We start from the raw sequence: 23,157 nt of genomic DNA on the forward strand, positions 1-23,157 counted from the left end.
TAGATATCAAGTCGGAAATAATTATCCTGGAAAACTCCTTCACGCGGGCAAAGCCGCGACCAAAAAAAAGCTATTGCTATATAAATAAGCAACGCTAACGCTTAAATTCCAAATTCGAATTTAATTTACTTTTTAAAAACAGCCAGTTCTCACCAGCCAACAAAACCGTTGTCTATCCATATGTGGCCAGCACGTACGTTGCACGTGACAGGTCCGGTGTGACAGGCGGGAGCGGGTATTTTTCTAAAACTACCCCCGTCCGCACACCTGCCGAACTGAAATGTACTTGTTAATCCAGCGAGCTAATCAGCCGAGAGGCTGTTGCGGCGAGGGCTAACTGAAATGTGAGTTTATATGTGGAAGCTAGCGTGTTTGTTGATGTACTTATTGATTCTGAATTCATGTATTTTTTAATCAAAGTAATTACTTTATAGTTTTGTCTGTTTTTTTTCTAGCTTGGTATAATTAATCTATTGTATCTGGTCGAAGTCGGTATTCAATGCGTATTGGGAATAAAATATTACCCATAGTAGGAAGGCGTAAAGCAGCCGACTGGTCGTTAACTAACTAACGCATTTCCTCCTCCAACATATTATTTGAAAACAATTGCTGGGTCGATGCCAACATTAGTAGGAAAGACTGGTTGAAAAAAAAATTAAACAGGCTTGAAGTTCGTAGAGTATAAATTTATGTTCGAAAACATTTTTTTAACAAAACTTTCTCGATGTGTGCTCACCTTTATCAGAAAGTACCAGGAAAGATAAACTAAACGAAAGGGTGTATCTGCGAACTCTTCCAAAAATCCTTGTGTTCCCAATTTCTCTACGTTGAAGATTTGTACCAGCTTTGATTTCAAAAGATTTGCAAACTTACTTTATTTTGCGGTTTGCTCCTCTCTTATTGAACGGTAATACAGGTTAGGTTCCAATAAAAATACATTTTAAAATTGTCTTAGTTTATATTCAGCACAGGACCGCAATTGTAGCATGGTTAAATCTGTGGTTTCAACCCCCATTTAATATAAAATAATTCGACTGCGGCATAGCTGCATATTTACACGCTTCATTGGTTTTGTTGTTTATTTGTTTAGTTTATTACATCTATTTTACTTAATTAATGAAATATTTATTTTTGTAATACAAACATATTTCGTCAAAAAATTATCTAACTTTGCTATTGTTGGATTAACAGCCGTAGTACAGTGTTATTAGCTTTATGAACTTAAAAATATGAGTATGAATTCATACATATTTTCTATGAGACTAATAAGTACAACAATAGAAATATCACCCATAATTTTTAATCAACGAAGATCACAATGCATTAACATCTTTCATTGGGTCTGTTCCTCTCTTCGCACTCCAAATCCCTCTCTGTCGCCGAGATCCGCGGGCACTGTCTACTGTGACAGGAACAAGTGCCAAACACGTATCCGCAGTTTCACGGTTATGCGCTCACGTACTGTAGGGAATTTATTTCAACTACAAAAGGCGGAATTTGCTAGGAATCAGCCGCGGTTGCATTTACTGGGGGGTTTTAATGGACTGAATGCGGCTCTGGTGAGAAAGCAACAACTATAAGGGATTTGGTAGGACTGGTGGCTTATTAGCGTGGTGATGGTTGTTTACTGAGGTTTAGAAGTTGGTGGCATGTTGGGTACATTATCATAGACATATTGCTGATACAAGAAAAAAAGGTTGTCTAATACAGTCGAATTCAAACTAGTAATATAATCTGTCAATTCTTTTGGGTAAAAACATTTTTTTGTATTATGACTTATGACATTGTGTTGCCAATGTCTCATAGCGAAAAGGTTTGGGGATCTTGATTGTTTTATATTAAGAATAGCTTAATACTGCCAGGAATTTTGCAGGCAAAATAAGATATGCAGGGCATATTAGGAATTTACCGTTATTTTTCATCGAGTAATGCCACTTTTACAAAATGTTTCAAATATTACTAAGAAAAAATATTTTCATGTTAACAGCACTGTTATGAGATTACTGTCTTAATTACTGATATATTTATAACCAATTTTTTTATGGTTTGAGTTAACAGTTCATTTGTATATCGGCAGGACATACTGGGCCGTAGCCAAGGCGCTTTTCTACAAACATAAATGCTAATAAATCGGAAAAAAAAAACACTACAACTCCTGTAAGCCAAGGTCAGCAGTGGCACGCATTTTATGACACCGAGTGGTGAAGCTCAGCGAGTCTCAGGGAACACCAATTAGTCTTTATTCCTCAACGAAATTAATCAAGTAAAAAATTATCAAATGGAAATGAAATATGCTATCGATAAGTCTATTGCATGAATACGTTATTCTCATACATAACGTTAGCGTTAACGATTGCAGAAGGGTATCATGACTGCGGCCCCAGTAATCATTAGTTACATGGCGAAATAACACGTGTTGCAGATATGAAAGCTGTTCCTTAAATATTTACAAGTGTCTGTCCCGAGTAACAGCGTGGATATTAAGACTCTATTTACGTGGTGGTACCGCATATTTTCGATTGTTTTTAACATGTGTTTTTACATGATGTTGGATATTAGTACAAATATTATAAATGCGAAAGTTCGTGTCGAATCTTTGTTAGGACTAATGTACAAACCATTGAAACGATTTAGAACCTGTTATAACTTCTTATGCCCTAAAACAATCTAATTTGGGAAGTTGGATATAACCGGTTACAAAGGAATCGCAAGGAGTTGAAACGAGCCACTATGAAAGAAATTTTAGAATATATGATAACAAAACATCTTTTTGTAGTATACTAATATGTCTATTTATCTATACGGTACTTAATATTAGTTAGCATATGCCATGCATGCATTTGGTAAGCCTTAACACTATCTCGCCCTCACATCCGCCTGCAACTCCTGTAAGCCAGGATCAGAAGTGGCCCCGCGTTTTCCGTTCGGTACATTTGTATGAACATCGCTTTATGTAAAGGTGTGTTTAAATGCGAATGAAATTACAAATCATGTGATACGCCGGCGGCTCGCGTGCTCCTACCAGTTTCTAGTTAACCCGCTGATTACCGGCTTTACTTTATTTACACGGACCGTGTTATGACTGGTCTCCGAGGCATTACGTATAAATTGCCGTGTGATGTTCTTGAGTTATTAAAATGTTGCACGATTATATACTTGGGTGAAGGGAACGGCTTTGGGTGTTAAGGGTAGTGCACATAAGTCTTTAATCTGGGTTTTATAAGTTAGTGTGGTCAGGGTTTTTTATGAACGAAGATGCAGATTAACTAATAAGAAACACAATTCCACATAAACAGTAGCTACATCACGTATTTTAATTAGATTAAACACAGCGGTGCTGACTAGCGAGTCATCTTAGGACATAAATTAAGATTAATTTTCGCAATTACACTGCGATGTCTAAGTGGAACGAAATTGCTGACACAGTTTATCAACAGATTAAAAAAATACACCTAGATATTGATATTAATATAAAAACAACCGCAATAAAATTCGTAAAATTGTTAAATTTCAATATCTAACATTCGCATTAACAACTTCAGCCTGTAATTAAAACAGCACTGCAGCAATTACTTACGGAATTGTTAAAAAACCTATGTAAGGTGTATGTTTTGTTGGCTGTTCAAATAAATAAATAAACAAAGGAAAATATGCAATTCACACCAACCAATCAGATGAGCGTATACAAGGGACCTTTTTGTTATCGTTTGTTCTTGCCTGTATGGACCCTTACATCTGAGAAGGTACAGTCAGCACCAGTAAGGCAGGCGCTCGCGGCTCGCGTGCTGCTAGTTAGCTACCTGTTGACAGTCGCCAGTCGCAGCCGCGGGCGACACCGCGTAATAACCATGTAGCGAGTTACTGCCTACTTGTCCGACCACTATATAGTCAAGTGATTTATACTGCCGCGTGTGATATTGGGGTTAGTTTATTCGAATTTAATTTTGAACAGAATAGGCATGGAATTAGGGTTTCTTTATTGAAGGAACCTATATCAGAGCAGGATGCTGCTTTAAAAATAGGTATGCTTTAGTTTACAAAAAAAATATTACGATCCCACGATGACAACTATAAATTTCGGTCATTCACTCTTGTTGTCTGTTTTGAAATCAAATCACATGTTTTCACATAGAAATCGTACCTTGCCTTTCGCAGACTAAGTACTTTGAGTACTAGACTTATGATGCGATCGAGAATAATACGGTTTATATTATATGCTATGCATAGACAGATCTAGCTCATAAAATCAGGTGAGTTTAAAATCACTTCAAAATATCAAACCGTTTCAAACTCCGAAATCGAAGATGGAAGGAAAAAGTTGAAAAGGCGGAGTAAACAAACCCTCAAAGAATTCGGTTAAAGGCAAGAGATGTCGGGAAGTTTGGAAACCACCTGCGCGCAAACAAACGGGACACCCGCACAATCTCACCCCGGGCCAAGTTTACAACGAATTCTCGAAACTTCGAGTGTGTGCGGGAAAGGCGTAAACGTTTCCAACTTGGCAAATTTTTCTATACATTCGTATTAAATAAACCCGGATGGGAGGCGAAAGTTCTGGAACGCGGGTGACGTTTGTGTACTCGCTCCGATGTTTAAGATATTTTGCATCGCTTTGATGTTTTTAATTCGCTCGTGGAGTTTTTGGATGTTAAATACTGGCACTTTACTAATTATGAAGAGGAATTCCTATTTTAAATCTCAACCGTTTTAAACGTAGTCATTGAAAAATATGTCTTATTTAAGTATTTGTTGGAGATCCAAGTTAATTATTGCTTTCATAATGCGAGTTTTTTTTATCAGAGCCAAGGCTATGCCTCGAGCGTGGTTTAATTACATCGTGTTGAACACGTAACCGTCAAGGATATAGTTATCACTCTTCATTCCGAGTGGTTTATAATATGATGTGGAAGGAGTTTTCATGTGTTGAGCTGTAACCTCTGTGCATTTTGGTGTTTGTGTTTTTTTTTTTATATCAATTTGAATATGGAATGCCTTTGTAAATAATATAGGATCATATTAGCGCGACTATGAAGTAATTACATGTATTTGGAAATGCACATTGTAATTAATTGTAATAATGGTAAGGTTGAAGTATATATAAGTAAGTGTATTGTACATAGACTGGAGTCTTGAAGCTGTTGTTCTGATATTGTAAGCGTGATAATTGCAATGAAACTGTAAATGCATTGAATATTATATGTTTTGTTGCTCACATTACCTACGGAAAGCCCTCATATTATGCCGACATGGGATAAACCCATTGATGACTATGATGTCCGCTCAGATATATTATTTAAACTTTTAAATAAAAAAGTAAACGCCCAGTCATTAGTGTTGTTTTCTTATAAGTTTAGTACAACAACCTCCTATTGATTTAACGACAATAATAACATTACCTACTCAACCAGTTTGGACAATGTGGTAGATTCGCTTAAGAAATTAAGTCCTTGATGGATTTTTTTTCAACATAGACAAGACGATAATATTACTCATCAATGATGCCTGTAAGTATCGAATGAACATTTATAATCTGTAATACCACACTCTACCCTTTTAAAAACATATAATCTATATAAATAATCTGATTGATATCAGGTGGGCTGTTAGCACGTCTGTGTACGACAGCAATAAGAAAAATCTCTGGAAATGAATTGCCGAAATGTATGTAAGCGCATAACATCGGAATGACTGCACCTATTTGGCTGACTAGCTATTTTGTAATTAACTACAGAACAAGGTTTGTATCATAGAATAATTTTGAATGGCAACGGGAAAAGACGGGAAACATTGGCAGTTTAGGTGATATTATTAAAGGTTTTTTTTCGTACAACAAAACTACCAAACCGATTAGAAATGAAATTTTTGTGAGAGTTTAGTTAGTTCCAGCTTGCATCATAGGATAATTTTGGACCCGAAAGGTGCTGTTGTCGAGAACTAAAAGACGAAAGGTAGTTTATATGAAATGCAATCTGTGGCAGGACAACGTCTGCCGGCCCACTAATACTTATAAAACTGGCATAAACAAGTTCCGTACGGCATGTCAAAACATAGCCATTTGTTGACAAAATAATAACAGTTACAAACTTTACGAGCATGAGGTCTCCTTTGCGCAATTTGGGGATCTAAGCCCAATAATGGGACATATGTAAGCTCTAGGCACGCTTAATCTCGGGATCCGGTAAAGACCGGCCCGTTGGTAAACAAAATTTGAGCGGACACAAAGGGCCGGCGCGGGACAAAAAGACCCCTGTTTACTTAGCTAATTGAATTCATTGTAGAAGGAATGATGTCTGGAGTGGTCCTGTGCGCGCATTTATTACAGATAGACAGTTTCATATGCATATCACGGGTTGAAACTAATGCAGGATTAAGTGCAATTAGTTGGGTAAAGGATTGAAAATATGGATAAAAATTAACGCGAACAATAATTCTATTACAGCTGGAGAACATTGTTAGGATTTCTGCATATTTGGAGGCGGTTGAGCCCTCACTGATAACCAATTTGATCTAATACGATTTGCCGACAAACTAAAACAAATGTATCAAGAATTCAGATATGGTTTTCTGTCTCACCTCTCCTTTACCGTTAAAACGGTGCATATGAATAAACATTTCAATAGTCACTTACATACTCGACATGCTCCTATCCGAATATCTATAATACTTACTTCAAATCGACAATTTAATCCTTAATAACGTCACGTTAATACTTATAAAAATGTAACTCCCACGCTTTATTAAATTCACCGTTCACGATATAATCCCTCGAATTACGCGTGGATGCTGAGACGCTTTCCCTCGTAATCCGCGGCGACAACTGTAGTAATACGGGTAATGTCTTCGACAAACTTCGACGGTTTCGAAGGTATAACAAGTTGGTAAGGATTTAGGTTCAAGGGACGTCAAGATGCCTTTCAATAATCGTTAATGCTATAGAATAGAAAAATTTATCCGAATGCGCATTCTATCGATAAGTATATAGATATAAAACAGTTATTGAAAACTAATTGGGGGTAGGTACAATGTAATTTATAACAAATACGAAAGATCTTACGAAGTGGACATAAAAAACTGAACAAAGTCATTTTTTATAGTTCTAGTATATACATATTATAAAACAAAGTTCTCCTTTCTGTCTGTCTGTATATTATCGATTTTCTCAAAATCTACTAAACGATTTTTTATGTAATTTGTTATGGGGGTTGTGTAAGACCCTGGCAAGGTTATAGGCTAGTTTCTATCTCGGTAAAATATATAGCAGGACTTCTATCCCGGAAAACTCCTTCATGCGGGCGAGGCCGCGAGCAAAAGCTAGTAGAAACATAATTTTGTCTTCGGCCCTTGAAACCTAAATCACTTCAATATGAATGATTTAGGGTTCTTCCTTATTTGTAGTCTTCTTAATTTTTTTTATTGACCTCAAATTTATATAGCTAAGTTTAAGGCCGTCTCGGATCTCGGAAACTATACTAGAGTTACGAAGCAGAGTAATACATATATTACGCATTTATCCCCGAAAGGACAGGTAGAGGAGCAACTAAGGCACCCAGTTTTCGTCGGGTGTATTCCGTCCTATGATGTGATAAGTGGTAAGCCTATCGTCAAAAATTCCGAACTCCAAGCTAATACCGCGCAGAGAAACTTATTATCACTGCCCACCTGGGATTCGAACCTGAAACCGCAAAATCACTACGTACCGCACAAGCATTCCAACTCTGCTACCGAAGCAGAGTACAAAGAAGAGTATCATAAGCTATATTTCTATTTTGCTTCAGAAAACGGTTATAACAAATGAAGTTGCGCGCCAAAGTTAGTAGTGAGTACATTGCCACGATACGTTACATAGTGAAGATGTCTCCGTTCATTTGCATCATTAATGCGGACCTACAATATTAAGGAAAAACGGACGCCTTCCGAAATCCGACGGTACATGGAGTGTAAAAATAATGCGTGCTCAGGCTTCCGTTTGTGCGTAGTGGATAGTGACGTCATAATAATGTGCCCTATTGCATCACGGTAAGTTATTAAGCATTTCCTGAGGAAATAGAATGTTTGCTTTTGAATATTTTTTATAAAATTTTATACGGAATATTCTATTACCAGGGCAGTCACATGACATTGTATTTGAATAAAAAATCACACACAAATGTTAGTTGTCCAAACTTTATGGTTCAAAGACGCGATGAGCTGCCTGCCAGATCATACCAATGAGACAATGTAACTTAAATTGTAATCACGAAATAAGATTGTATTTTATCATTAAGTTTTTGCGCTACTTATAAAAATAAATCGTACCAATCTTAGTACCTGCGTTATAAATGCCATATTCACAGAGTTAAAAATAAAGTACCACATCCATCGCTTCCTTCATCCAAGCTCCATACATATTCAAGGGCGAGGCGTGTATACGCGCCCTAATACCCCCAAATGTATATTTGATGATCTCCGCGAGGGCCGCGCCTGTAAAGGATTCTAAGCACTTGTTTAAGACGGTTTGTATGCAGGACATGTCGGACGGCGGATAACTTGTTTTTAAATTCGGTCTCTCTCTATTTATAAGTTGTCGGATTAAGATTCCGGTATTTTGTTTTGTAATGTTTGTTTTTATTGGAAATTGAATGCTAGGTGCGCGGTAGTGAGTAGTAGTTGAGTAGTGTCTATTTAGACCGCAAGTCTGCAATAATCATTGGCGTATCAGGATTAACTTGACCAGCGTCAGCCTGATGTCATTAATTGTCAATCAATTACAATGTTTCGGGTACATGGTGTGAGAAAATCTTTTCAAGAGTTGTGAAAGTCGGGAAGCGAACCTAAGAATTCCCAATTCACTGACGCTGCCACAAGGCTATAGAGCCTCATCATTCAGTTGAATAAAAACAAACTGATCTCCGTTGTTTAATTGGATCATAAATAGTGGAAGAGCTGGCGTAGAATTTCTATTCCTTGAGGCGAAGTGATTTAATAGTTCTCTATAAAAGAAAACAATGGATTCCCTTCCTAGTTTACACTTAGATACTGGGATTCAGTTGCTTATTTAAGTGGATTGTTTATTGGGTTTACCAGTAGTTATAAAGGCACGGAACAGACTACCAAAATGGAGATGTTAGGTTTGATTCTGGGCAATTATATTCTAACTTGGCCCATGTTCACCAGTAGACATTGGACATCCTGCGGCTAATGATGATGATAATTTTCTAACTTTTGGAATTGAACTTTAATCTGTTATTTTTTGCTCCCGATTTTAATAAACGATCGAAATCGTTTCTTTTCTTAATTTTGCGAAAATTAACTAATAAGAATAATTGTTTGTTTTATATGTTTACAAATGGTTTGTTTGATTGGTTTATCCACGAATCGAATATTAACATTAGGATTGTTCACTGGATATCGCCCATAGACGTAACTTTAATGTATTTATCGTCATTAAATAAATGAAGTGCTTTAAATTGTATTAATTAAATAAGAATGAACAACAATAAAAAAAAAATGTATTTTTTCCTTGCAGTTTATACCTAAAACTGATTTTGAAAACAGCAACACCAGAGTTTCTTGCCCAGTCTTCTATGGTGAGAACAGCTTTCCGACTTAGTAGTAGAGTTAATATTGACGGAATTAAAATAATGTAACATTTTACAGGTTCAAATAAATTATTTTATTTCAATAGAAGACATAGGGTTATATAGGTTGCATGAATCCTAACTTACCCTAGAGTACCTTGAGGATAAAACTCAAAACTACTAGTTCAATAACCTCAGCTATAAATTTAGTACTATTCACCTCGTTACCGCAACAAAAGGATCGTAAAAATGTTCGCGTCAGGTATGAAGTATGAACAATGCGGAGGCGTCCGTCCGCAGGAGTGACGGGCTATTCACGCGTCCGTCTACCGCATCTGATAGCGAGGATGCGCGTCAATGCGGATAATGGGTGTAGCTCTGAGGATAAAGTAGTAAATACATTGTTTGAGAAGGCATTTGACTGGAGGTAAGTACGAGTGCTGGATACCTTAGTTGGGAATGGAAAGAGCTGCCGAGACACAGGTCCGCAGGAACAGTATCTTAGGCACACCTCTGACTTTTCGAAATTGTGTATTTATCATGCGCTTTAAGGGTGAGGAAAAAATCGTGAGGAAATTTACACACCTAAGTATTCTACATTGGAAATTCGAAGGTACTTATGTGAAGTCTGCGCATTAACAGGTCTGAACAATACAGGACTGATATTATTTTGCCTTGCAGTCGCTAAGTACGGAGATTCGAGTATCCTATTCAGTATTTCCCCGGTGTTGACTGCGGGGTCCAATGCACAAAAAAAACTTCTACGTAAGCATAGGTGCCTGCGGATTACCGCTTTTACTTATCAGGAAGATGACCCATATATTTTTATTGCTATAAACACCCGTACATTACTTGATCCGCCACTTCCGTCATCTACACAATACGTCCTTTATTGAAAAACACAAAAGCCCGCACTTACAACATGCGCGTCACATTTGGCGGAGAAATGGCATCATCCAGAGGTCGCCAGTGAAAAATTGTTAACGTAAACTCGTAATGTTATGTTCAGACGGAAAAAATGTGTTCTCCCTTTGTGTAAGAGGTAATATTTCAGTGGGAATTCACAGGGGCTGCATGGTTGTTTTGGGTTTCGTTTCTGAATTGTTTTAAAGAATTTTGGAAGGAATTATAAATGTATAAAATTTATTTACTAATTTTGCCAATGAATTTTAGCATAATTACTTAAGTGGCAGAATGTATATCAGCAAATTATATTCAGGTATACTTAGGAAGACGGTAATATGAGTACATCATATCATTAGATCAACATTAGCTTGATCCATTTACTTAGAATTCACATCTTTGATAAAACACTTCAGAAGACGCTACTAAAAGTTAATAAAATTACCAAGTAGCAGTGGTATTAGCATATTAACGAATTAATAAACAAAATTCCCGGAATAATAAACACAGTCGTGTTGAGAATGTCAGCATGGCGGGTGGTCACTGCTGATCTAAGTGTTTTGATTCTATTTATTATGCAGCCAATGTGCATACCACCCGTGTCTATCTGCCATCGGTAGTCCAATGAGGATTTCTAGGGAAGGGTGACATGGGCGGTCGACCGTTAAAACTGTCACCTACAGAGAAGTTACATGGTACAACATATAGTTATGTATGTAATAGTGTTAATTATATCGGCGGTTAAAAGACTAATTGACTAAATGTCTTTTTTTTTCGAAAAAATTTAAATAGTTTAAAAAAACATAGAAAAATAAGCAAATCTTAAATATGTATGAAACGTAGTGTCGCAAAATAATGTCGCATATGTAGAATTATATTGTTTTTTTTATGCCTTTGCGGAATTATTTTGATATCGCATCTACATTTATACATTTAGTCTTGAATGCAATAATTAATGAAATTAGCTATTGTGAGAGTGTGGTATTTATTTGTGTATTAATATATAAGTATATATACATTTGTTTTATGTGTACTATTATTTTTTTATACACCTGCCTCCGTCTATCTCTGCACCACCCTAAAGTTATCTGGAAGAGAAGGCCTTTGGCATTAAGTCCGTCTATATACCACGTATATAAAGTGATTTAAAATAGCTCATTCTATTTATTTATTATTTAATGCGATTAAGAATTAAGAATAAACACGTAACATAGTATTCACGACCTGTTTCAACATTTCACTCCATTCTACGCGACTATTTAAGCTTCCAATAAAAATAAGTAAAACTACATCCATAATATATGTTAATAGAGAGCGTTTCAAGGTAATTGCATCATAATAGAAACTATATATTTATAGCGCCTCTTTCCTCGCCATTTCCCGCTCTCAGACCGAAGACAAATGCTCCACGAATTTATTATCATTGTCTCGAGACGTCACTAATGTAGCGACGAAATATATTCACTGTCTCGCGTCTTACTCAATGTTGTTGGAAAAATGGTGTTATTTATTTAGTTGAGAAATAAATAGGAATAATGTGTTGTTAAAGGGTTTATCTTTTCAAAAGAGATCCTTTTACTCATATACAGGGTCATTATTACATTGCGTTAATAAATGCAATCACAATATGTTCGTCCTTACCTCAGCTTACATTGTAAAAAATCATTAATGCATAACAAAGAGTTATCATTCTGCAAAAATGATGAATAATAAATATATTTGCAATTCTTTTTTGATTTTAGTTATAATTTTTCGTCGTTTTGTTGTGTGGAGATGATTATCCCTCGTCAGTCGACTCAGTTGTGCCGAATTATTCATCGATTTAGCTATTTATTTTATTTAAATGACAATTTACACTGCAAATGTTTTATTTTCCTTTGCCATGTTTATAATTTTTATGACAGTACGGATGATGCATTTCCTATCTTCCAAGATTTATAAACGATATATTATTCTCGTATTGAGCCAATGGTTTAGACTTAAAAGAACATGTATTATCTATTTCATCGCGATTCAAGCTAAGCATGCTTACGTGCGGGAAGCGAGATTACGAGAAGTCCGCCAAATCCCAACCTAATTATTTCTTCTCCGTGAAGTACGCTTCTGCATTCACAATTTCTCGTTTAGTGGCGCGCAAAGACGCTGGATATTGATATCGATTATTATATTTTGCTAGTCCATCCTCTACTAAATATAAATTATAGATATCAAAAGAATTAGACAGAATAAAAATTTAAAATTATTATTAATTACTGTCCTGAATGCGAGAAAGAAACTTTTTTAACGTCAAAATGTCCTCAAATCAAACATGGCGACTGAGTAGCGTGCAATCACCGCGATGGGCCGCATTAATTAAATTAACCGACTTAATTATTCTTTTTTACGAGAACGAAGAGGAAATCCGCGGCCAGATGTCTGACAAGACCTTAGTTTATGGTCCCCGAATATTTTTTTACTGAAAATACTTCTTCGCCAGGCGCCTTTATAAATTAGAAATAGATTTTTATATATATTGACGTTTTTAATTTTTTCTTGATAATTTAAAAGAAGATTTTTCTTGATAGATTATTGAAATGATTAGGAAAACTTAAATTTAAATATACCCGAATTATGTGTATAAAAAATTAATGTCTGTGTTGCAGACAATTTGTGTTGGATTTAGGTACGGAATCTTTATCCTTTAAGTCCTTTATCACATCATAGGACGTAATAATTTCGCACACCGTATACATATCTGCACCTTTACCTATCCATACAAATGTAAAGAAAACATCCATACAAATGTACAAGAAAATAACTTTATATATCCGCAAGTGAAGGCTGGCTATGTCTTGGCTCGTATATCATCGGCTAGGTGGCGCGACGCGTAGAGACGTCGTGTTCTTATAACGAACCGTGTTATAACGTTACTAGACGTTGTTACACGGCTTTCATACTGTAATGAACGTGTTGCGGGAATATTCATTTACACGGAGAGATTTGAAGGCTATGGTGGGTAAATATTATGACTATAGAGTTTAATGATAATTGATTTACTACAATTTATAAAATATTCCAATTGGAAATAACTTGAGTTTACTTTTTTTCATTAGATCTATGCGGCATACGACAGAAGGTTTCCTCGCGATGTTTCCTTCACCGTCAAAGCGACCAATGATCGATAAACAATACAGATGTAATTTCGAAAAGTAAGACGTGTGTACCTGCAGATCTTCGTCGTACCAGTTCATTCCATTCGTAACTAGTACTCGTACTTAGCATTAACACGGATAATTGTATAATCAACGGACAAGCATGCAGTGTAATGGAGTGATTTATCGAGCCAGCCCCGCTCCACAAAGGCACTCAATTCATTGTGCCCGCCCGGCTGTCTGTGACAATCGCGATACTCCACACTGTTGGACCTTTATGTAACGCTGTTTAGTTCAACGATTATCGGAGTCGGAAGTCGTGTCGATGTCGGAGTCGGAGGTGATAAAATTATTTTTTCATGCTGTTTGCATTGTGGCCATACTGGGCTTTTTCTATTAATGAGCAGGGTTTAATACTTTTGGCCAAATTAAAGAAAATTCCCGTATAATATTTATTGTAATTAAATATGAATTACGTAGTTTTTGTATATATTAAAGGATGTTTACGATGTTGCTGCAATGTAATCTGGCGTCTTGGGATTTGTGTCGTTCTACTTTAGACTTGCACTAATATTGAAATTGAAATTAAACTACTTTTCGGATTCTATCGCGGTTTTTTATATTTTAGTATTCTCCCAACGTTTCGAAGACTTTGCAGCCTTCATGGTCACGGGGGGGACTGAGGTGTTGTTCATCCGCAAAGTCAAAGTTACAATATCTACCTACATTTTACAATTATACAACTTATTTAAATTTTAGCTGTTGTTGTTGCTGTCACTAATATTCTAAAACATGGAAATTGCATAATGATAAGGTGTTATAATATGTATTTCAATATAAAGGGTAGATACAATACCGATATTTTTCCGTATGGCTTCTGATATTGTAGCTGCGATTTAAATCCGTTCCGACATATCGGATGCGGAGTTGTAGCTTTGTGTATCCATAATGTCTTCAGTTCGTTCTATATTACTGAGGGCTGTGATAACATAGTATACGTTATTACAACCATGTTAGTTGCATGTGTGTCGTGTTCCGGCTTGAAGGACAATGAAGCCACTGAAATGACGGGGTATTATATTATGAGATTCGAGCAATATATTATGCGTAATGACCTATCACACATAAGTTGGTTACATAATTATATTACTTTTACAATAGTACTAGTTGACCCGACAGATGTTGTCCCGTCTTAACTATGAATTTGCAGCGCGCATTCTGTCTATCGCTGACAGTTATTTCAAACAATTGACAGTTACATAAAATTAATATTTTCGTTATCTTAAATTTTCTAATTTTCCGCGCAATTTTTTGAAGTTTTTCTTTTAGAACCTTCTCCTGACAATAACAAAGACAACAAAAAAAAAATAGTGAAATCGGTCCAGCCGTTCATGCGTGATGGCGTGACCAAGGGAAATAGGGATTCATTTTTATATATATAATATGTTATTTCAATATTTTGTATTTGTATTCTTTTGAAATAAAAGCAATGTGTTGTTGCTCTGAAAGAGATATTTTTATTATAATAATTTTCATACTTTTCATACTTTATACGACTTAAATTGAAATGTCATTTGTCAATATTGTCTATTAAAAAAACCATAGATATAATTAAGAATAATTAAATTAAATGAAGTATTAAGAAATTCATTTACATATATATATATATATATATATAGATGTATAGCTTGACCAGGAAAATAAAAAACTTGAGCGCACCACTTTTGCTTTATTATTTTAAAGTTAACGTCAGTACAATAAATTGGTTCCACATGTTACCACGATATAGCGACGTTCTTTATCTGGTGAGACTATTAAAGCGAAGACAGCAGCTACAACTTATCCCAAAAGTTATTCCAAGAACTAACTTTAAATAGATTTCCAGGAAACAGTAACTATTCGAATACAATTAATTTAGATTAATCAACAACTGTCAGTATTAAGTTATTAACAACTCCTATCAATTATATCCAAGTCAAATTAATACGAAACCCTTAAATTTTCTTATAAAAACAATAGCCCGTCCAATATAACTTTAATATCGGGAATTGATGGGTGCAAAACATCTGTCGGTGGGTGGCGTCTAATTGCCAAAGTTAGTAATAACACAGCGATAGAAATCGGCGGTTTACCCGTAACAAATGTTGGTTGTTGGTACAGTGCAGTCGGTAGAGAAGGGCCAGTCGGTACAAGAGATGAGTAGTTATTTGAAGGTAACGTTTTTGCTGCAGTTAAATTAATTTAACCTGATTATACGTTTGTTAGTCTGGGTATGACCGGCTTATACAAATATACTGGACTCTTGGGTGAGCGCTTAAGGCGCTCGCAACGCTTGCAAATTCAGCAACCATGTTGATGGCAACCTATTAACGGGTAACGAACCTCGGCTCAGGACGGCCACTGCGAGAAGATGAGACATCAATGATTATGGGGAGATGGGAAAATCACTTGTGTTATGGTCCTGTAACTGTAGAAACACGACATAAAATGTTTGTATAACCATTTTTCCAATGCCCGCTCTATTTATTCTAAGAATTCTTTGATTTTACTAAACCTTCTGTAGATGTAGGTTTATGGCGAGATTACGAAGTCGTTGAATGATCGCTCGGGGCAACGAAGGCGTTTCACCGGGAGCCCTCCATATTGTATAAATCTGTCTTGTCTACCTTCAGGTTAACAATTTTGTGTGTTCTACCGCAGTGTGGGTCTTAAATTGTTTATTGTGTTTTAGGAAAAGATTCCAGAAATGATTTGTTGTTTGTTGATTGTTATTATAGGCTTTAAAAGGGTCAGCTCACGGTGTATTAAAGGCAATGAGGCCCGCCATGACTGTCTCTCGTCAGTTGATATATTTTAGGCTGTAATAGATCATCAAATGTAGATGAAAAAGAGAGCATTGGTTATAGTGCCCGTGAGAGTATTTTAGAGATACTAGACTATTATCTACGTCGTAAACTATTGTTTGATACTGCTTGAAGAAGGAACAATGCGATTATCAGCTGATCTTGCTTACTGCAGGGTCTGGCCGAGACATCTTGCAAAGTATCTTCGAGATACGATTGCTAAGGCTTTCAAGACCTTCTTTTTGTTACTTACATTTTAATAGAATAATTCACAGCGTGTCCCAAGTCCTAACCTGAAAACCAAACCCAGGATGTTACGTTCCACACTTCACAAAACCACTACACTATCAAGTATACCAAAAACAAGTAACATGTTTTTCTCAAGCTATTGTAGCGAAAAACTCATAAATATCAAGTTTGCGCATTCTGAAACTCAATCAAAAGTTTATCGTGACAGGATAGCAGTCTGTTTATGGCGCAAGTTGCACCAGCGATCTCCGCCCACTGTTCATAAACACGATAATGGAATGGCTGGAGCGTATTCTTTTATTTGTAGTTTTATAACTATCTACACATTGAAATTGTTATTTGAAAACGGTGTTGTAATTGGTCTTTTACAAATCGTTATTTTAGGATCTCGGTTGTAACTTCACGACCATGTCGCTCCGTACGTCCGCTTTAACGGGTGTTCACTCACTTTTGGCGATGTCAAAATATTTTGTTTTATTAAAACCCTTCTGATGCCGGAACCGAAAGAAAACTATTTATCATGTTTGAAACCCAAAGTATGAGTTCCTCACACATTCCGATTAACATGACGTCTTCTCTTACTCCACAGTCGGAGCAATTTGGAGAGAGTAACTATTCTATGTGCCCAGTATGAGCTTATAACTGCACGCATGACCCAGAACTCGGGCCTGGTCTTCTCATTTCTGCGTTTCTCCAAGGTCTGCGGTCTGTACTGAGAAGCGCTGGCATCGCCCTAATTTCGGCACTGTTTGAAAATGTTACTTTTACCTAGTCTTGCCATAAATATTGTAATAAAGAAAAAAGAAAATTGTTAACTGCAAATAACATTTATTACTTTTACAGTGTGTCAGTTTAATACATAAATATAAAACAATTAAAAATATAAAAAGCTTATTCGAAGTGGTCTCCATTGGCTGCAATACAGTCCTTTAAACGATGAGGCCAGTTATCAATAGAAGCACGCACTCTTTCCATGGGAAAATTCTTCACTGCCAATCGTATAGATTGTTTTAGGGACTCAAATTATCATGGCGTTTAGAGCAAGCTGTACTCTCTAAAACTGACCACAAATCATAATCCAGCGGATTAAGATCGGGACTAGACGACGGCCAGTCTTCAGCTCTGATGAAGTCCGAAACGTTCGATTCCAACCAAGACTGCGTGGACCGAGCTTTATGACCCGGCGCCGAGTCTTGCTGGAAGGACCATACTTGGTTATTGAACATGGTGATGTTAAGGGGCTTAACTACCTTCTCAAGAATGGTATCTTGATACACTTGTGCCGATGTTTTGATACCTTTTTCACAAAAATATGGCTCAGTCACTCCTTCATAGCTAACACCCCACCAAACCATCACTGAAGTCGGATAATGTCCACGTTGCACTCTGTCGACTAATTGGGAAGCTTCCTTAGAGCTTTGAGCATAAATACGGTCATTTTGTTTGTTAAAATGTTGCTCAATTGTAAAAATTTTCTCATCCGTAAACAAAATTTTTCTGTGACCTCCCTTTGCGTACCGCTTCAGTAGTTGTTTCGATTTTACCACCCTATTCTTCTTTAAATTATCAGTTAAGAAATGGCCAGTGCGTCTCTTATAGGCTGCAAGTCCTAAGTCATCTTTTAAAATACGCGACATGGTTCTAGGTGCTATCTTCATTTCCCGAGATAAAATCTTTTGCTTTCGGACAGGATTTCTTCGAATTCTTTCCCTTACTGCTTTGACCACCTTTTTCGTACGAACACTACGTGGACGGCCAGATCTTTTCTGTCACAAACAGAGGAGGTCTCATTGTACCTATTAATAGCCCGGTACACAAACATTTTACTAATACCAAGTGTATGGAGAGTTTTAAAAATTGCATTTGGCTCCATACCTACTTTGTGTAATGCTATCACAGCGATTCGGTTCTCTTTATCACCCCACACCATTTTAATATCGCAAAATATTTTACAATGTATTGGCGCCAAAATGAGAAAACACAATGAACAATCGTATAAAAATGACAGATTCGAAATTCAAATGTAATATTTTTTTATAATTAAGTGTAACAGTATTTATGGCCAGACTAAGTATATCTCAAGGGGTAGGCAGAGGCATTTGCATAATGCGCGAGTATATTTCCGTTCATAATATGTGACAAACTTTTTTATATTGCCACCTTGCAATGTTGAAATTTTATCACGTGACGCTGTCACATCTACACCATCAAAACCGATTACGATGAAATTTGTCACGGAGTAAGTATAATCCTCAAGAATATAGGCTATTTTTTAAATATATTTATCAAACCGAATCTAAAGCAAAGCCGCCAGCAAAAGCTATATATAACTTCACGTAAGCTGTCTGACCCACACGCTCTGTCGGCCTATAATATTAAAAAGAAATTTTTTCAATTGAAATAGCCCCAAATTTTGTTGTAATCACAGGGTTTATGGTGCAGCCCACTTATCGATATTGATTTAATCGATTACCGACAGTGTTTATGGCATTTCGTGTAACAAGCTGCGGTTTGTACACTGTCATTTATTATGCTTCGAAATTGGTAATATGAAATTTATATCAATATGCTTATCCCTTTGGGGATAAAATACTGGGTGTACACATATATTCACGCCTTTTATCCACAAAGGGGTCGGTAGAGGCGCAACTAGTGCACCAACTATCCGCCGTGTGTATTCCGTCCCATGGTGTGATGGGGGTGAGCGACATCGGGCACGTGGGGGTGTATGATTATTATGATAGTCCTAATCCTCATTTAGTCTAGGTCTTTTGTCCTATAACGGAAAATTTAGGATTATTTTATATCTATAGATTAAAAAGCAATAGTCGGTCAATATGTTTGGGTTTAAAGGCGAAACTAATTTTGATGCTATCTTACATTTAATTAAAAACATCAGGTACAATCCAATTGGTTACTAAAATTCAATAAAAGGGAAACTTGTAATATTTTTTTTGTAGATAAAGTAGCTAGCACGAATAGTATATTTTCAATTTATTACTTAGTTACTTCTGGATATATATCAAACACAATTTTAACTTACATTTTCATACGGCAGTATAAATAAAACAATAACATTTGTAAATAAATCATTCGTTTCAGTTAAACATCGTGTAATTAAAATTTAATTTCGTAGGGGATTCTCCCCCGGGCCCACTACATTACAAATCATTTACTCATGTAGCATCGGAACAAAAATAAAGCGTTATGGAACATTTTGTATTGTCAAGGGGCACATTGAGTTTGAACCGTTTATTTTGTATGCCTTTTTGTTATTTTACAAGATTTATTTACTGTCATTGTTTACCGTGTAAGCATGTTACTTATGGACCATTGTTCTAGAATTTGTTGATATAAGCGGAGGTTGAAGTATTTTACTTTATTATTATAATAAGAGATACTTTCTTGTTAATTTTACTATTTTATTTTACAAAAGAAGGTTGTAAACAATTGACATCAGCAAATTACATTTTGATTAAAACTGCTTCTTATATTCCTATTTTAAAAACCAATATAAGGATATGATTACTTAATGAAGAAAATCTGTTTACTCGGAGCAAGATTAGATGAAGATGTACTAAGTCTAGCTTTTGAGTCTGGGTAATTTAAAAAGGTTATAATTAAACAATTCCTTAGAAATCTTACCGTAATACACGGCTAAATACGCTTTTGTAGACCAAGAATTAAGCTGAGTTTGTTTAGCTCGCATAGTTGAGATATTTTTTGCTTTTATCATAGTATTTATAGCAGGCTAAAGTGTCTAATACCTCGTTTCAGAAGTGGACATAAATTAGCTACCATTAAAAGTAAAAGCATACTAATTAGTGGACAAGGAGATTGGTATCGTCAATCTTGTTCCATTGCGTATCCATTAACTGAACGCAGTCGGTATCGCGTTTATCATCTTAAAACCCTTATTCATATCGAAATATCGCGGTCAGTTCGCTTTAGTGATGTGAATATTAGGCTATTTGATTAATTTATTAATTTTGGGTAGTTAGAAAACAGAAATATTTTACTGATTTAGTTTGCACATGTTTACTATTGAGTTCGAATGAGTACTTTGAATAACAGTATTTTTACTTTTATAAATGATTAGACTAATAGGTCATTTAGTACATATTGCTTTTTGTATGAGTTATTGGCGGCTTGCTAGAAGCTGGTTACACTGACAAGCTATTTTATTACAATGCTGAGGAGTTAGAGGACGATGCAGCGTTGTATCATTATCTCTATCATTTTGTCAACGATCGAAGACAATAAACTGCAGTAAAGTGAAGCAATCCGCATAACACTAGATGCAGAATCAAACAGTAACACTAAAAAGTACATAGAGTTATCCTACAAAATAGTAACGTCTGAGGCCCGGCTAGAAGCATCCCATCGCTACTCCGACCACCCGGTATCGCATCCGAGATGATCCAACCAAGATAGCTGACACTTACGCCATCTCAACATTTAATTGGCCGGCCCCATTGTTGGACGATAGTATCGGCTTAATTTAGAGCTCAATGGACGTTAACAGGTTCTTAAGATTACTGGCTTTTTGTTTTCTGTTCCTTTGCTTGCGTAAGAAAATAATTTACCTGTGTTTTTTGGTTCTTATTTTTTTTAAAAGACGTGATAAGACGTCCGATTGTTGGTAACTGCTTTGTTTGAAAACATCTATAAGAAACAAACGTATGAAATACAAAGTATTTTATTGCACTGCATTGCACTACACTACACTCGTCGACCTAATGCATAGAGTTCCAGATGTTTCTAAGCCGCGATTTATATGGCACGTATAATTACTTCCTGAGTCTTTTATCGTCCATTTGAATTAGTAACAGCGTATCAGAAATGAGAAACCGGTGATCCCGAGTTCAAAAACTGGTGGGGATAACTAAACTTTGTATTATTATACGACACAAAGTTGTTTGGCATTGGAATACGATTATCTGTCATATCATGATAATACTCTTGACGGAATGCAGGTGTATAAAAGTAATTCACTAAGAATTGATGTTTAAAAAACATTGTTCTCAACACCAAAGAACGTACTATCACGTCAAACCTATTATTTTAATGTCTTCAAACATTTGTCTTGCCGTCGCAAGCACGGCATTACTCGTCCAAGAAAAAAGTACATTCGACTCGTTCTATTTACACGAAACGTTTTGGCAATTTAAACAGCCAAAGTTTATAGTAATTGGGCACTAAAATGGCCGTAAAAAGATCGCATTTTATGTCAATTTAAGCATACGGCATTCTTGTAATGCAGTTATAAGGTATCGTTATTAGTAGTTGATCGGTTATACTAAAACAAATCTTTGTTAATACAAGAGATTTACTTTACTTTACACATTTTTTTTTATTTAACTTAACGTGTATAGGCGATTTATAATTTTGAATTAGTTCAGCCACTTGTGTGTCTGACTGTACATGATAATATATTAGAAACACACTAATCTTCTCGCATCCAAAGAGAGCAAAATATCTGAAACGTGAAACAATTTCTACATCAGTTGAGTGGGCAGGCGTCAGTCGGCGTCGACGTCGCCCCGTGAGTAACGACGTCACGTCACGTCACGTCAACTCACGTGGCGTGTGACGCGCCCCGCGACGGGCTTATTAATTTATACGGGTTTCTGGTCATTGTTCTTTGCGGCAATGTTAACAAAGGAATAGAAGTTTTGTATTTCCTTTTGATGTATTTATTGTTATTTTCTATTTTGGTTGTTAATATAGTATGAATAAGGGTGTAAATGCGATGTACCATTATTACTTGCCTCATGTTCTAACAGTTTAATGTAGAGAAATGAAAGACTGCGGTCGCACGAGGGATATAATTTGCGGTTGACTGTTTCGTTAGTGCCTATAATTATAATTATTTTGAACAAGCTTTTGCTCGCGGCTTCGCCAGCGTGAAGTAGTTTTATATTTTCCGGGATAAAATAGACCCTATATTTAAATAGATCTCTACCAATACATCGGTGAAAACTGCATTCAATTCCATGTAATAGTTGTTCTATGATGCCTGTACATACAGACGGGCAAAAATTGTAAAAACTATTCTTTGGCTTCTGTTGATCTAAAGGCTTCTCATATTCGTTTTTCTTCAATATTTACAATGTGTAAACATCGGCCTGTTACAATGTTATTATAAATAATATATAACCCACGAGATGGACCGACGATTTGGTGAGGGTCGCCGGAGTCCGATGGATGAGGGCGGCCCAGAACCGGTCCCTGTGGCGCTCAATGCGGGAGGCTTATGTCCAGCAGTGGACGATTCAAGGGCTGAAATGATGATGATGAATATATAATTACAAGTTTAGCAACCAATAATTTATCTGGTACTGGATGTTCAAAGGCGGTTACGATCTTTTACAATCCGGTGGTCAAATTGCAACTTGCAAACGTCCCGACGTACCTGCAATTGCTTTAGTATAAGTGTGAAGACCAGCCATCTGCCATCTCATACATATTCCG

This window comes from Manduca sexta, chromosome 26 (assembly GCF_014839805.1).
Source record: "Manduca sexta isolate Smith_Timp_Sample1 chromosome 26, JHU_Msex_v1.0, whole genome shotgun sequence".
In the NCBI taxonomy this organism is placed as follows: domain Eukaryota; kingdom Metazoa; phylum Arthropoda; class Insecta; order Lepidoptera; family Sphingidae; genus Manduca; species Manduca sexta.